The sequence below is a fragment of the Gopherus evgoodei genome, chromosome 1, assembly GCF_007399415.2.
Source record: "Gopherus evgoodei ecotype Sinaloan lineage chromosome 1, rGopEvg1_v1.p, whole genome shotgun sequence".
NCBI classification, from domain to species: Eukaryota; Metazoa; Chordata; order Testudines; family Testudinidae; genus Gopherus; species Gopherus evgoodei.
In genome coordinates, this window is record NC_044322.1 from 158,442,027 (window position 1) to 158,455,687 (window position 13,661).

The following is a 13,661-nucleotide window of genomic DNA, read 5'->3' on the forward strand; positions in this document are numbered from 1 at the left end:
CCTTGGTGAGATCTGAACATGTAGGGATAAAGTGAGGAAGGCTAAAAGCCGCGTTGAACTGGACCTTGCAAAGGGAATCAAAACCAATAGTAAAAGGTTCTACAGCCACATAAATAAGAAGAAAACAAAGAAAGAAGAAGTGGGGCAGCTATACACTGAGGATGGAATGGAGGTTAAGGATAACCAAGGCATGGCCCAATATCTAAATAAGTACTTTGCCTCAGTTTTTAATAAGACTAGTGAGGAGTTTAGCGATGATGGAGGGATGATAAACGGGAATGTGGATATGGAGGTGGATATTACCGCAACTGAGGTAGAGGCCAAACTTGAACAGCTTAATGGGACAAAATCGGAGGCCCCGGACAATCTCCATCCGAGGATACTAAAGGAACTGGCGCGTGAAATTGCGAGCCCGTTAGCGAGAATTTTTAAGCAATCGATAAACTTGGGGGTTGTGCCGTACGACTGGAGAATTGCTAACGTAGTTCCTATTTTTAAGAAAGGGAATAAAAGTGATCCGGGTAATTATAGGCCTGTTAGCTTGACATCTGTAGTATGTAAGGTCTTGGAAAAAATTTTAAGGGAGAAAGTAGTTAAGGACATAGAGGTCCATGGTAATTGGGACGAATTGCAACATGGATTTACTAAAGGTAGATCGTGCCAAACCAATCTGATCTCCTTCTTTGAGAAGGTGACGGATTACTTACATAAAGGAAATGAGGTAGATCTAATTTACCTCGATTTCAGTAAGGCGTTTGACACGGTTCCACATGGGGAACTGTTAGTTAAATTGGAAAAGATGGGGATGAATATGAAAGTTGTAAGGTGGATAAGAAACTGGTTAAAGGGGAGACTCCAGCGGGTCGTATTGAAGGGTGAACTGTCAGGCTGGAAGGAGGTTACTAGTGGAGTCCCTCAAGGATCGGTTTTGGGACCGATCTTTTTTAACCTATTTTTACTGACCTTGGCACAAAGAGCGGGAATGTGCTAATAAAGTTTGCGGATGACACAAAGCTGGGGGGTATTGCTAACACGGAGAAGGACAGGGATACTATTCAGGAAGCTCTGAACCACCTTGTAAACTGGAGTAATAGTAATAGGATGAAATACAATAGTGAAAAGTGCAAGGTCATGCACTTAGGGATTAATAATAAGAATTTTAGATATACGTTGGGGACGCATCAGTTGGAAGCGACAGAGGAGGAGAAGAACCTTGGGGTATTGGTTGATAGCAGGATGCCTATGAGCCGCCAATGTGATACGGCTGTTAAAAAAGCAAATGCGATTTTAGGATGCATCAGGCAAGGTATTTCCAGCAAGGATAAGGAGGTGTTAGTACCGTTATATAAGGCGCTGGTGAGACCCCATCTGGAATTTTGTGTGCAGTTCTGGTGTCCCATATTCAAGAAGGATGAATTCAAACTGGAACAGGTCCAGAGACGGGCTACTAGGATGATCCGAGGAATGGAAAACCTGCCTTATGAAAGGAGACTCAAAGAGCTTGGCTTGTTTAGCCTGGCCAAAAGAAGGCTGCGGGGGGATATGCTTGCTCTATATAAATATATCAGGGGGGTTAACGTTAGGGAGGGAGATGAATTATTTAAGTTTAGTACTAATGTAGGCACGAGGACGAATGGGTACAAACTGGACATTAGGAAGTTTAGACTTGAAATTAGATGAAGGTTTCTAACCATTAGAGGAGTGAAGTTCTGGAACAGCCTTCCGAGGGAAGTAGTGGGGGCAAAAGACTTATCTGGCTTCAAGACTAAGCTTGATAAGTATATGGAGGGGATGTTATGATAGGATAGTTTAATTTGGGCAATTGATCTTGGATTATCACCAGATAAGTCTGCTCAATGGTCTGCGGGGAGATGTTGGATGGGATGGGAACTGAGTTACTGCAGAGAATTCCTTCTTGGGTGCTGGCTGGTGAGTCTTGCCCACATGCTCAGAGTTTAGCTGATCGCCATATTTGGGGTTGGGAAGGAATTTTCCTCCAGGGCGGATTGGCAGGGGCCCTGGAGGTTTTTCGCCTTCCCCTGCAGCATGGGGCATGGGTCGCTTGCTGGTGGATTCTCTGCAGTTTGAGGTCTTCAAACTAATTTTGAGGATTTCAATAACTCAGTCCTGGGTTAGGGGTTGTTATAAAAGTGGATGGGTAGGGTTCTGTGGCCTGCCTTGTGCAGGAGGTCAGACTAGATGATCATATAGGTCCCTTCTGACCTATGAGTCTGAGTCTATGAGTCTAAATCTACTGTGGGGGCTGCTGTGTTGCAAGTAGCCAAAGCAATCATTAAGCTGCTGCTATGAAAGGTTGTGACTCTGGGAAACATGCAGATCATAGTGGATGGCTTTGCTGCAATGGGATTCCCTAACTGTGGGGGGGCCATAGATGGAACCAATATCCCTATCTTGGCACCGGAGCACCAGGGCACCCAGTACATAAACTGCAAGGGGTACTTTTCAATGGTGCTGCAAGCACTGGTGGATCACAAGGGACGTTTCACCAACATCCACGTGGGATGGCCAGGAAGGGTTCATGACGCTCGCGTCTTCAGAAGCACTGCTCTGTTTAAACGGCTGCAGCAAGGGACTTACTTCCCAGACCAGAAAATAACAGTTGGGGATGTTGAAATGCCTGTCATTATCCTGGGGGACCCAGTCTACCCCTTGATGCCATGGCTCATGAAGCCATACACAGGCAGCCTGGACAGTGGTCAGGAGCTGTTTAACTACAGGCTGAGCAAGTGCAGAATGGTGGTAGAATGTGAATTTGGCCATTTAAAGGCTCGCTGGAGAACGTTACTCACTTGCTCAGACCTCAGCCAAACCAATGTCCCCTTTGTTATTGCTGCTTGCTGTGTGCTCCACAATCTCTGTGAGAGTAAGGGGGAGACCTTTATGGCGGGGTGGGGGGCTGAGGCAAATCACCTGGCCGCTGATTACGCGCAGCCAGACACCAGGGCGATTAGAAGAGCACACCAGGAAGCGGTGCGTATCAGAGAAGCCTTGAAAACTAGTTTCATCATGGGCCAGCGTACGGTGTGACTGCTGTGTTTGTTTCCCCTTCATGAACCTCCCCCCTTTGACTCCTCCTGCAAGCAACCCACCCTCCCCCTTCCATTACAGCTTGCTTATGGAAATAAAGTTACTATCATTTAAAAAGCTTGTATTCTTTATTAAAAGTCATTCCCTGTAAGCAACCCACCCTCCCACTTCATTTAAAAAGCATGTAATTATAAAAAGAGTAAGAGAAATAACAAGGTATCCCGGGAGTGGTTTGGGAGGAGGATAGGAGGGAAGAAAAAGGCCATTAAGGACATTTCAATGTAATGACAGCCTTTTGGTTGGACTGTCCACGGGGGTGGAGTGGGCAGGTTCAGAAAGCCTTCCCCCACGCGTTCTTACACGTCTGGGTGTGGAAGACATGGAACATGGTGAGTACTGAGGGTGGTTAAACATGGGCTGCAGTGGCACTCTGTGACCCCGCTGCTCTTCCTGAAGATCCACCAGACGTCGGAGGATGTCAGTTTGATCATGCAGCAGCTCCAGCATTGCATCCCGCCACTGCTGATCTTCCTGCCTACACCTCTGATCTTCCTGCCGCCACATCTCATCTCGAGCGTCTCTCCTGTCCTCACGTTGATCCCTCCTGTCCTCACGTTCACTGGCATCTTTCCTGTACTTTGCTACCACGTCCTTCCACTCCCCCAGATGAGCTCTTTCATTGCGGGTTACTGCCATGATTTCTGTGAACATTTCATCTTGTGTCCTCTTCTTCCTCCGCCTTATCTGAGCTAGCCTTCGGGATGGAGTAGGGAGGCTTGAAAAATTTGCAGCTGCATGAGTGGGGGAAAATAGTGATAGAAGGATTATAAAAGATATATTTCACAGAACAATGGTTATACTCTTTCACAGTGAACTACACTATTCAGCTTACATAGCACATGTGATTTCACTACAAGGTCGCATTTGGATTCTTTTAGTATTTAGTGCCTGTGGCTGTGGTGTAACAGATCAACACAGACGCAGGTCCGGGTATCACAATTCAGCTTGCATGCGGTCATGGTAAGGCATACAGCTTCTCCCTGTACTGCTGCTTTTACAAGGAGCAGCAGACCCCCATACCCTACCCCTAAGGGAATTGCTTTACCCCTCCCCACACCGCATGGCTGGTATAATGGCAGATCACTGCTAATCACTCCCCCTTTCTCCTCCCACCCCCCCTCCCTGCGCGTGGCTGGTAGCTGGGAAGATTCCTGCTGGCCAAATGCTAAAAAGCTCAGCGCCATTAAGCCCCCTCCCCTCCCCCCGCTTGACTACCTGCAAGGAAGGATTTCTTTTAAGCAACAGGCAAGCAGCCCAGTAGGAATCGCCATTAAGCCCCCTCCCCCCGCTTGGCTACCTGCAAGGAAGGATTTCTTTTAAGCAACAGGCAAGCAGCCCAGTAGGAATGGCCAGCTCTCTCCCCTTAATAAAATACATTAATTTAAACCAGGTTACCATGAACGATATCACTCTGCTGAGGATAAAGGAACGAGATAAAGAAAGGATGTTTCTTGAATGCCTGCAATCACCGGGACCTTACGCAGCTAGGCTTTGTCATGCAATGATACCAGATTACTTGCTACATGCATGGCGTGGTAAAGTGTCCTACCATGGTGGACGGAACAAGGCTGCCTTGCCCAGAAACCTTCTGCAAAGGCTTTTGGAGTACCTCCAGGAGCGCTTCATGGAAATGTCCCTGGAGGATTTCCGCTCCATCCCCAGACATGTTAACAAACTGTTCCAGTAACTTTAATGCCTTCTAATGCATGCCAAGCCCTCATGGCAAATCAATCATTAAAAAACACTTGCTTTTAAACTATGTTTTATATTTACAAAGGTACACTCACCAGAGGTCCCTTCCATGGCTTCACTGTCTGGGCTAGTGGCTTGGGAGGGCAGGGACGGTAAATCCGTCTGGGTCACAAAAAGCTCCTGACTGTTGGGGAGAATGGAGTGCTGTGTGGTCTCTGCAAGCTCTTCTTCCTCTTCCTCCTCGTCATCTTCCCCCTCCGCTGAATCCTCATCCATGGTTGAGATTATAACCCCCACCTCGGAATCCACGGACAAGGGGGGGTAGTGGTGGCGCAACCCCCTAAAATTCTATGCAGCTCAGCATAGAAGCGACATGTTTTTGGCCCTGATCCGGATCTGCCATTTGCTGCTTTGGTTTTCTGGTAGGCTTGTCTGAGCTCCTTGACTTTCACTCTGCACTGCACTGAGTCTCTGGTGTGGCCTCTCTCTCTCATGGTATTGGAAATTTTTTCAAAATTTTTTTCATTTCATCTTTTGGAACGCAGTTCTGATAACACGGAATCCTCTCCCCATATAGCAGTAAGATCCAGTACCTCTCGTGCGGTCCATGCGGGTGCTCTTTTTCTATTCTCAGGATACTGCATTGTTACCTGTGCTGATGAGCTCTGCATGGTCACCTGTGCTGATGAGAGCTCCACGCTGGCCAAATGGGAAATGCAATTCAAAAGTTTGCGGGGCTTTTCCTGTATACCTGGCCAGTGCATTAGAGTTCAGTTACCTGTCCAGAGCGGCCACTGGTGCACTGTGGGATACCGCCCGGAGGCCAATAACTTCGATTTCCATCCACACTAACCCTAAATTGATATAGTAATATTGATTTGAGCGTTACTCCTCTCATTGGGGAGGAGTACAGAAATCGATTTTAAGAGCCCTTAAAATCAATTTAAAGTGCATTGTAGTGTGGATGGGTACAGCGTTAAATCGATTTAACGCTGTTTAAATTGATTTAACTGCATAGTGTGGACCAGGCCAGAGACTCCTAAATAGAGAGGGTTAATAAACCAGTCCGAGCAACATCAACAAATCAAACTGATCAGCAGCACAGGGCCAATGTCTTCCCATTCCTCAGGCTGGGGAAATCTATGGCCATGTCTCTCTGTTGGATGGTGATAATAAGATGTGACTTTATCTCACTGTTGACTCATCGTTCCTGGAGAGAATGAAATAATACAATAGGATTATGAGTCTGAAATGGCTGCACTGCATGTATGTAAAAAGACCTGCAATTTTCCCTGCAGTGCTGACTTTGCCATGTTCCAGTCACTCTTGGAAGATGATGTTGTGAAGAAGCAGCCATCGGGCCTTTCTTTTTAAAGCTGGTTATGCCAGCTGCAGTTTAGATGAGTTATAATCTGCTTTAAACCATTATTCCCACTCAAGAAACAGAGGTGTTAGAACTTTGAACGAGTTAAAATCTCCCAGAATATTCTGTGCTTGTGCTAAGATTTATTGTGCAAATTTACTAGTAGTTAAATTGTTCTAACCTTTGTTTATTGTATATATGACATCAGTCAGATGCAAGATGTATGCTCTGTTAAGGTTTGCCAAATATGAACTGTGTGCTAGGTACAATTAGTGCAAATATTTCTTTGGTTTTATGCTATTTATGTGCTATGGTCTACTGCCAGCTAAACTGTTGTGTGCATAGTTAGATAAGAAAAGGTGTGTAAACTCTGTGGAATCTGGAATTTTCTGTCTTCTAAATGAGGACAAATATGAGCAAAACATACAAATATGAGCAAAACTGAGGTCATAGTTTGGAACAGAGAGAACATGTAGGTGCTGCAAGACAGTTCTCCAGATTGGGTATATACTGACCTTTCTGTATTACTGTGACAGTCTGTACCTCTATGTTCACCCCTTATCAGGATTATGATAAATTTTGTATAAAGTATGCCTTCTGAGGTATAATTTGAAAACTCATAATCTGCTGAACATCATTGTCCTGTTAAAATATGTGTGTGGCAATATTGTACGTAAAGTGATATGATTCTACTGTATGATGTTACTTAGACATGTTGCAGTTCTGGAGAAAACCCACAGACCAGTTCCTCAGAGACAAAAAGGCAGATTGATCCCTCAGCCAGATGTCAGCAAAATCAAATGGTCTATCATCTGGTTAAGTGGCTGTTCTTTGGTAAGAAAAAGGGTGTGAGTGAAAAATCTGCATTTTAACAAAGGAACATCTTAAGGTTATATGAGCTTGTATTGTCCAGGAGAAGGCTGGACAATACGTGATGTACATTTCTGATGTATGTTTCTGGGACTAGGAATTTGCTGGTGTTACTCTGCAGTATAATTCAGGAGTCACTGGCTATAGGACTCATATAGTATTGCTGAGAATAATTTACATGCTGGAGGCTGTGTGAGAGCAGACCAGGAGTGGTTGCCTTCACAGCGAAGCAGTGTAAAAGGCACCCTTGATTGGAGAACAGATGAGACACAGCTGTTCAACATTCCACACTGAACCATGGATAAAGTCACAATTTATTGATTGGAAGTAGAGTCTGGTTATCTGACATCTCAACTCACTTACTATGAAACCCCACAGCAGATAAGAGTTATTGTGCATCTCTCTCCCCTTAGTGACTCTGAGCAGTACTAAGACTGAACTGCCTTAGGGGTACATGTTAGGGCAGGGGTCAGCAACCTTTCAGAAGTGGTGTGCCGAGTCTTCATTTATTCACTCTAATCTAAGTTTTTGCATGCTGGTAATACATTTTAACATTTTTAAAAGGTCTCTTTCTATAAGTCTATAATATATAACTAAACTATTGTTGTATGTAAAGTAAATGAGGTTTTTAAAATGTTTAAGAAGATTCATTTAAAATTAAATTAAAATGCAGAACCCCCTTGACTGGCGGCCAGGACCCGGGCAGTGTGAGTGCCACTGAAAATCAGCTCGCGTGCCACCTTTGGCACATGTGCCATAGGTTGCCTACCCCTGTGTTAGGGGTACATGTTAGTTTGCCAGCCCCAAATGGTTAAAACTCATGAGATTTTTCTAAAATAATAGAAGTTGGAGGTTTTTACTTGCTTTAGGTTTCTGAGTGCTACGGTGCACTAGTTTCAAGTTTTCAAGGTTTTCTCTGCTACCCTGAGGGTTAGAAACTTACCTTTTATAATAAAAGCTGAAAGTCTCATGCAATACAATGGAGACAACCTGAACCCCTGCTCCACCCATACTCCCTGGGTGCCAATCCCATCCTTCCCCTCAACCAGCATTGGCAGTTTCCCAAGCAGACTGACTCTCCTGGTGTGTTATCTGGGCTTATGTGACAGTTGCTGAGTGATCAACATGGGCTCCAGCTCGTATATGCTTTAGCATCAAAAGCCCTTAAGGAAATTGCAGAGGCAGGGACACTTTTCATTTTGAAAATCTTTTATAATGAAATGTGGACATTTTTGAAAAACTGAATTTTTGGAAAAATAATTTGATTTGAGATTTTCTTTAGGGGTTTTTTGTTTTGTTTTCATTTGCTACTTTTAGCTTTTTAAGGAACTTAGGCAGTAGCTGCTTCACTACCTAAGATGTTTGTACTGGCCGATTGCCATGGTTCAGTAGCTACATTGAGATGGTTAGGATTGCATAAAGTCTGAGAGCGTGTCTGTGCTTCAGCTCTCACGCAAAAGCTTTTTTGTGCTGCATTATTCAGTATCACAGAATATCAGGGTTGGAAGGGAGCTCAGGTCATCTAGTCCAACGCCCTGCTCAAAGCAGGACCAATTCCCAACTAAATCATCCCAGCCAGGGCTTTGTCAAGCCTGACCTTAAAAACCTCTAAGGAAGGAGATGCCACCACCTCCCTAGGTAACTCAGTCCAGTGCTTCACCACCACTACTGAAAAAGTTTTTCCTAATAATATCTAACCTAAACCTCCCCCACTGCAACTTGAGACCATTACTCCTTGTTCTGTCATCGGGTACCACTGAGAACAGTCTAAATCCATCCTCTTTGGAACCCCTGTTCAGGTACTTGAAAGCAGCTATCAAATCCCCCCTCATTCTTCTCTTCTGCAGACTAAACAATCCCAGTTCCCTCAGCCTTTTCTCATAGATCATGTGCTGCAGCCCCCTAATCATTTTTGTTGTCCTCCGCTGGACTCTTTCCAATTTTTCCACATTCTTCTTGTAGTGTGGGGCCCAAAACTGGACACAGGACAATGATCATATCCCTCAATCTGCTGGCAATGCCCCTACTTATACAGCCAAAAATGCCATTAGCCTTCTTGGCAACAAGGGCACACTGTTGACTCATATCCAGCTTTTCATCCACTGTAACCCCTAGGTCCTTTTCTGTTGAACTGCTGCCTAGCTGCTTGGTCCCTAGTCTGTAGCAGTGCATGGGATTCTTCCATCTTAAGTGCAGGACTCTGCACTTGTCCTTGTTGATTATAAGATTCATCTTGAAAACAGTCTGAGGCATAATGAACATGGACACACACGTATCTCCCTACCTAAGTGTCGACAGGGGAATGTGTGTGTAAGTAGCATTCACACAGTGCTTGAATAGTATGTCTATGCAATGAAGTGTCTATTTTTGCTGAAAGGAGCGCCCTCTAGTGTCTGTAAATAGAACAGTCCATACAGGGTCATTTTAGTTAGCAATAAACAATCCAAGTTGTCTGTATCCCACTAACCTTATGGCATTAAAAATAGTAAAAGGTTACTCAGATTTCAGAACAGGGAGCTGCACTCTCTTATTTTCATCATCAGCTAAACATAACTAAAATATAGAAACTAGTAACCGTTGTTCCCCACGGACTCCCTCTCAACACTTCCTCTGACTATATTGGGTGGTGCAGTATTCATCTGGTCCAGGGTGAACAACTGAGGCAGACTAAAGATTCCTCCCATTCATACATTAACAACATACATGGAGCCAAATACTTACCAGCAGGCTCTGATGCTATTTCTGCCTCTGTTTCTGCTGCCGGGCCCTTGTGGGTTGCCTCTGGGGAGAAGCGGGAATCAAACAGCTCTTCCAAGTATAGACACAGGACATACTGCAGCTGCTCGGGCACCAAAGCCTCCTCAGACCAGTCTGAGTGCTAGCCTGATCCAGTGGCTGCTGGCTCCCCTCTGGTCATATACTAGAAAGTCACCATCCTAGCTGACCAGGTTATCATGAACCATGGAGGGTGCAGTGCCTATCACCCAGTCAAAATGCTTGTAAAAGAGGCAGGATGACAGCGAACTCTCAGAGCTGCAGTTCTCATTCCTGGCTTTCCAGTAGCTGTCCTTGAGCCACTTAATCTGCTCCTTGCACTGGTCACTCTCCATTGAAAGCCCAATGCTGCCAGCTCCTCCACTATTTCTTGGTACACGTGGTCATTCCTGGTACTCTTGCTGAAGTTGAACATCTTGCTCGCCTCGCACCAGAGATTTACCAGAATCTGACTGGGTCCTGTGACCAAGTAGCAGTGCTCATGGCAAAGGACTTCTTGTTGGTGGCCATAGCTAATGCAGGAGACGGTTCACTCTGTTTGCAGCTCACTGATCAGAATCAAATGGAAGAGTTAAACATTGAGCAACTGCATTTGAACCAGGGGGATAGTTTCTGTTTCCTGGAAGCTGATTGGGTAGTCTTGGGATAGAAAGGCTAGAAACACTGTCCCAGGGGACCCTTGCTGTGTCGGAGGGCCAGGGTCCAGAGGGCTTACTGACCCAAGTCGGATAGATTTGTGTGGAAAAAAAGTGGGTGGGGTTTAGATTCACGCCTGACTCTGAGCTCTGGCTTACATTGCAGTGTAGACATACCCTTAGTATTGTGTCTGACGGACTCTGTCACACAAAACAACCAGTGCCTGAAGGATATATTGCAAGTAAAGATATTGCAACTAGAGCTGTGCAACATCCTTTGGGCAAATAGTTTATTTGTTGAAAAATGTAGTTTTGGGTTGACCAAAACTATTCACAAAGTTATGCTGAGTTCACCAAATTGTTCTGACAGCACCAAAAATGTCAAAAGAGAAAAAAGTCAAAGAGAGACACTGATGTGGACAGCGGTGAAACAACAACAGACACGTGCATGGAATTAAGTGGCAGGCTGCAACATTTATTAAACCTTAACCCAGGGGAGGGGCAGTATCCGTACAGCATCTGCACCCTCCCCTATCTGGTATTTAATTGGTTCCACTGCAGGGGTTAGAGGACTCCTTACCATATAACCCACAACTTGGAGTGGCTCTCCTTAGCCTACGCACCTCCCAGGACTCAGCACTTTGAGTCCAAGCACCCCTCCCCTTCCAGGGGACAGAGGGTGCAGCAGGATGGGGATCTCAGCCCACAAGGGCCACAATGTCTCATTCTATCCCATGAGCCCGAGGCCCATCACCAAAATCCCAGGTCTTTGACCTCTGGAAACTGTTCATTTTATGCTCTTAACCTCACTGGAAACCAGCCACAGGGAAGACCAGTGTGGTTGCTCTTCCCCAAACCACACATCGTGGTATCACAATTGCTGCCCAGTCAATTCCCTCACATTCTTAGCCACAGGTCAGCACTTCCATTTACAAATGTACACCATCCTCCCTGAAAAATTCAAGCCAACTGTAGTGGATGTCGCTATGCTGCATCATTGAACCCCCTGTAGGGTGACCAGACAGCAAATGTGAAAGATTGGGACAGGGAGTGGGGGATAATAGGAGCTTATATAAGAAAAAGCCCCAAATATTGGGACTGTCCCTATAAAATCAGGACATCTGGTCACCCTAACCCTGTCTCCACGGCTGTCTTGGTAAAACTTTTTTTCTAGCCTTGTCCACCCGAGCTGGGTCTGTGGCTCCCTGCCAAAACCAGCCTTATGGACATTTCTGACCCTACTAACCTCACCTGTACCCATGATTACCTGATCAAGCTAACATCCCTCTGGATTCTGTCCCCAAATTGACTCCTCCTCTCCAGCCTCCAAGACCGTTGAAAGTGGGACTTATATGGCTACACTTGAAATTTCAAAGCGCTGCCATGGCAGCGCTGCGGGAGCACTGCCATGGCAGCGCTTTGAAGTGTGAGTGTAGTCGGAGCGCCAGCGCTGGGAGAGAGCTCTCCCAGTGCTACACGTAAACCACATCCCTTACGGGTGTAGCTTGCAGCGCTGGGAGCCGCGCTCCCAGCGCTGCAGCACTGATTACACTGACACTTTACAGCGCTGTATCTTGCAGCGCTCAGGGGGGTGTTTTTTCACACCCCTGAGCGCGAAAGTTGCAGCGCTGTAAAGTGCCAGTGTAGGCATGGCCCTAGGCCCTTTTGGAACTTTCACCCACTATCTGTAACTGTCTGATGTGCTGGCAGAGGGTGTCCATTAGCCTGTACGTTAGCTACAGAGAAGTTTTGTGTGACATTTCACTCCCTATTCTTTATGAAAATATGCTTATAATATGGATCTGACATAACAGATATACTTTATGCAAGATGGCTCGTATGAAAGCTCATTGGAGAGGTTATGATTTACTGAATGTGATTATCCAATTTGTATGCCTGTATCTGAAGTAAGGAATATTAATTATGTATCTATTTCAAATGTGTTACTTTGGGTGTCATCCCCAACCAGCCCTTCAGGTACAATAACAAGGCCAGACAGTCTAATGGGCCATTAGCAGAGACAATGGACTGTAAAAGAGCTTAGTCTTCCTATTGACGCCGGCGACAGCCTACCAGCAATGGCTGCCACAGCCCTGCAGAGACATGGGTCTGAATAACCTGGTACTGGATACCGCTCCTCCCCTGTTGGAATGCCAGTGTTTTTCCACTGGAAGACAAAGGGTTCCTGCCTTACACAAGAACTATATAAGAACTATTTTACACAAGAACTATATAAGGAAGAGGAGTGAGATCATCGTGGTTCTCCTCTGCTTCCCCCACCCTGAAAGACACTGAAAAACACCTGAAACCAAAGAACTGAACTGGGGGGGAGAAGAGTTGAGTCCTAGCTGGAAGGGGGTCCGGCTTGTGAGTAATAATACCTGAGGTCTCAAGCTGGAGACCATTGCACCTGCCTTTCAAGACTTTCTGCAATCTGCCTTCAACAATATCTAGGGTGAAAAATTACTGTTTTTAACCAATTTCTTTAGTGAAACAAGCTTAGTTTGCATATTTGGTTTTATTTGCTTAGTAATCTGCTTTGTTCTGTTTACTATCGCTTTAACTACTTAAAATCCACCTTTTGTAGTTGATAAACTTATTTCCTGTTTATAATATAACCCAGTTTGTGCAATTCATAATTGGGGGTGCAAGAAGTTGTGCATCTCTCTTCACATTAAGGAGGAGGGCAAATTTTATGAGCATGCGCAGTATAGATATTTCTATGCAGTGCAAAACAATATTATTTTGGGTTTGTCGCCCAAAAGGGGTGGGCATGTGAGTGCTGGGGGAGTCCTCTCACACAGAGCTGACTTCAGTCTGTGTCTGCAGCAGGGTGTGGCCCTATGCGTGTGTGTGCGCTGCATGAGGCTGGAGACTGTAATTCAGCAAAGCAGGGAGAGGGAACCCAGGCTGGTTGAGCAGGAGAGGCTCAGTGAAATCCCAGTACATCAGGCGGTATCCGTCACACTTTGTTTAAATATTAATGAGAGATCTTAGCTTTTAAAAACATGAGTGTGCTCTTTGCATCAAATGAACATTGAAATAGGAAGAGAAACGGAGTTCCCATCTCTGCCCTGCTGTCCATGCCTTATGGATGTCCCCAAAGCCAGCTGCCATCTGTGTCAGCTAAACCATTTGGAAATGAGTGCAGGAACATAGGGTTTGGCATATCACTTCACACCAGTGCTACATCACATCTAGACTCTGGTCTCCAGCAG